The sequence below is a fragment of the Elephantulus edwardii genome, unplaced genomic scaffold (genome assembly GCF_000299155.1).
Source record: "Elephantulus edwardii isolate Elephantulus edwardi_28Jun2011 unplaced genomic scaffold, EleEdw1.0 scaffold00410, whole genome shotgun sequence".
NCBI classification, from domain to species: domain Eukaryota; kingdom Metazoa; phylum Chordata; class Mammalia; order Macroscelidea; family Macroscelididae; genus Elephantulus; species Elephantulus edwardii.
This window is the reverse complement of record NW_006400160.1, coordinates 77,042-79,528: the sequence shown is the minus strand read 5'-3', so window position 1 is coordinate 79,528 and position 2,487 is coordinate 77,042. Positions and strand designations below refer to the sequence as shown.

The following is a 2,487-nucleotide window of genomic DNA, read 5'->3' as shown; positions in this document are numbered from 1 at the left end:
TCCTCAAACTGACATCATTGCTCCTCAATCCTTTGGAGAGATCCATGACTGCAGATGTGCTCTGTGCAATCTGTGTCCTGATCTGATGGTATCAGGATGGGAAGGCCTGGGACCTCAGTGGAATATGTTTTACTTCCAGATGTCAGAGCCATTGAACCAGGAGTGAAAATTAATACGTTAAAATGTAATCCGTTAAATTAATAAGGGCATGAAGACACATTTTTGTTATTAACTGACCTCCCCATACACACACAAGTTGAGCTGCACCAGTTCTTACAATCTTGGTCCCCTGGTTATGGGGACAGCCCTCTTTGTTAACCAGCTGACCCCTTGTTATTGTATACCATGCAGTCGGAACTGACCCTTTGCTGGGCCTTTGCTATGTTTTCAGAGCAGATGGCCCATCCTTCTTCCGTGGAGAAGCCGGCAGCCTCGAACCGCGTGCCTTTGGCATGGCAGCTTCTTGCCAAGAGGCTCTTAGTGACCACGATTCTTGTGATGACAAACCCAGGACCAGGTCCAGCTACCTCATTCCTCTGTCACCATCTGCTGGCCGTTTGCTGTCCACACAGGGGAGAAAACCTTGCCCAGAGGCTGGGGATGCCACGGCCTCTGAATTTTCTCAGCATGGGGGCAGTGCTCAGGACAGAGAGGGGACCATTCTAGGTTCAAGGTCCTAGATGAGGTCCACATCTTCTGTCTCAGGCATCCTGGCCTCCCCTGAGAAGCCCATGGTCATTGGATTACCAAGGGATGCAAACTGGCATCTCAGCAGAGGGTCCCAAGTTTAAATTCACCCAGAGGAATTGCGGAAGAAAGGCCTGGCTACCTGATTTATTTATTTTTTTTTAATATGGCCCTTGACAGGCTTCTGGGGGGCATTTCTATACAGGTGGGGTTGCCAGGAACCAATGGAGTTTGATGTCAGGTAGTCACAGCCAACCCATATCAGTCTTCAAACGGGGGAGTTGATCTTCAATTGATTTGATGTAAATCAAAGCACCAAATTCACTGCCGTGAAATCAATTGTGACTCGCAGTGACCCTGGAGGACAGAACAGAGCTTCCCCATGGGGTGTCTAAGGCTGTGAATCTTTCCAGAAGCAAATGACCTCTGCTTTGTCCCTCAGAGAAAGTTTGACAGCTAAGCCCCCAGGTTTCCTAAAACCTCAGGAGTGTCCTATCTCTGCCCCCAGAGGTCTGGCTGGAGCTGACCCTCAGAGCCGCCAGGATCCCCTGCCCGGAGAGGTCCACTCCTCTTTGTTTTTTAATTTCACAATACCTTGGGAACTTCAGAAAGCGTCCCTCCCCTGGGAAGCATGACCCAGCTTGGTCTAAGGACCAGTGGACATAAGACACCAGGGCTCTGTCTTGTGGACATTGCAGAAAACAGAAACCTTTCCACTCTGACTTTTTCTTCTTCACAGGTCACATGGCAAAAAAAAAAAAAATCCTGTCTGTCATTATCCAAATATATATATATATATATATTATTTTAAGGGTGTGAAGTCAGCTGACTTTAATTTGTACATATAGTGTGTGTGTGTGTGTATATTGTGGGTGGGGTGTTTGTATTTACAGGTGAGGTGTGTGTGTGTATGTGACCAATGTCTTTGTGTATGTATATTATATGTGTACACATCTGTAAGAGCCCATGTCAGGTATGTGAGTAGTACATTATTTTTCTTTTTCCAGTTTTATTAATCTTAATAAACATTTACAGAGATTTTGGATTTCCATCCATTCATGGCTGCACTTTTCTCCCTGCCCACCTCACCCCACCAATTCGCTCCTGTCTTTGAAAAGAAAAAGAGGGGGAAAAAATTCCTTCATTGGTATACAATTCCCCCTAGTACATTCCTTTTTTAAAAAAAATTTTTTATACCCGTGTAAATTTACAAAATTTGAGTACATTGTTTTAAAAAGAATTATTTCTGGAGAAGGAGGGACAATCTCCTCCTGTACCAGTCAGATCCGATTTGACGGTACATGCACAAAATAATAAAATAACAGTTGAAATCCACCAGATGCTCTGCTGGAGAAAGAGGAACAATCTCCTCCTGTATCAGTCAGATCTGATTTGACGGTACACACAAAAATTAATGAAATAGCCAGCTTGGTTCCAGCACTATGGCCCCCACAAAGAAGGGTGGTGAGAAGAAGAAAGGCCGGTCTGCCATCAACGAAGTGGTGACCAGAGAGTACACCATCAACATTCACAAGCGCATCCATGGAGTGGGATTTAAGAAGCGTGCTCCTCGGGCACTAAAGGAGATCCGGAAATTTGCCATGAAGGAGATGGGCACACCAGATGTTCGCATTGACACCAGCTTAACAAAGCTGTCTGGGCCAAAGGAATAAGGAATGTCCCATACCGCTTCCGTGTACGGTTGTCCAGAAGACGTAATGAGGATGAAGGTTCCCCAAACAAGCTGTATACACTGGTTACCTATGGACCTGTCACCACTTTAAAAAATCTACAGACCGT

The 2,487-nt window shown here is 45.4% G+C and overlaps 1 pseudogene; it reads left to right on the top strand.

The window, feature by feature from the left end:
* The first annotated feature begins 2,129 nt into the window (after positions 1-2,129).
* Positions 2,130-2,487, top strand: part of LOC102872421 — a 1,972-nt pseudogene continuing 1,614 nt past the window's right edge.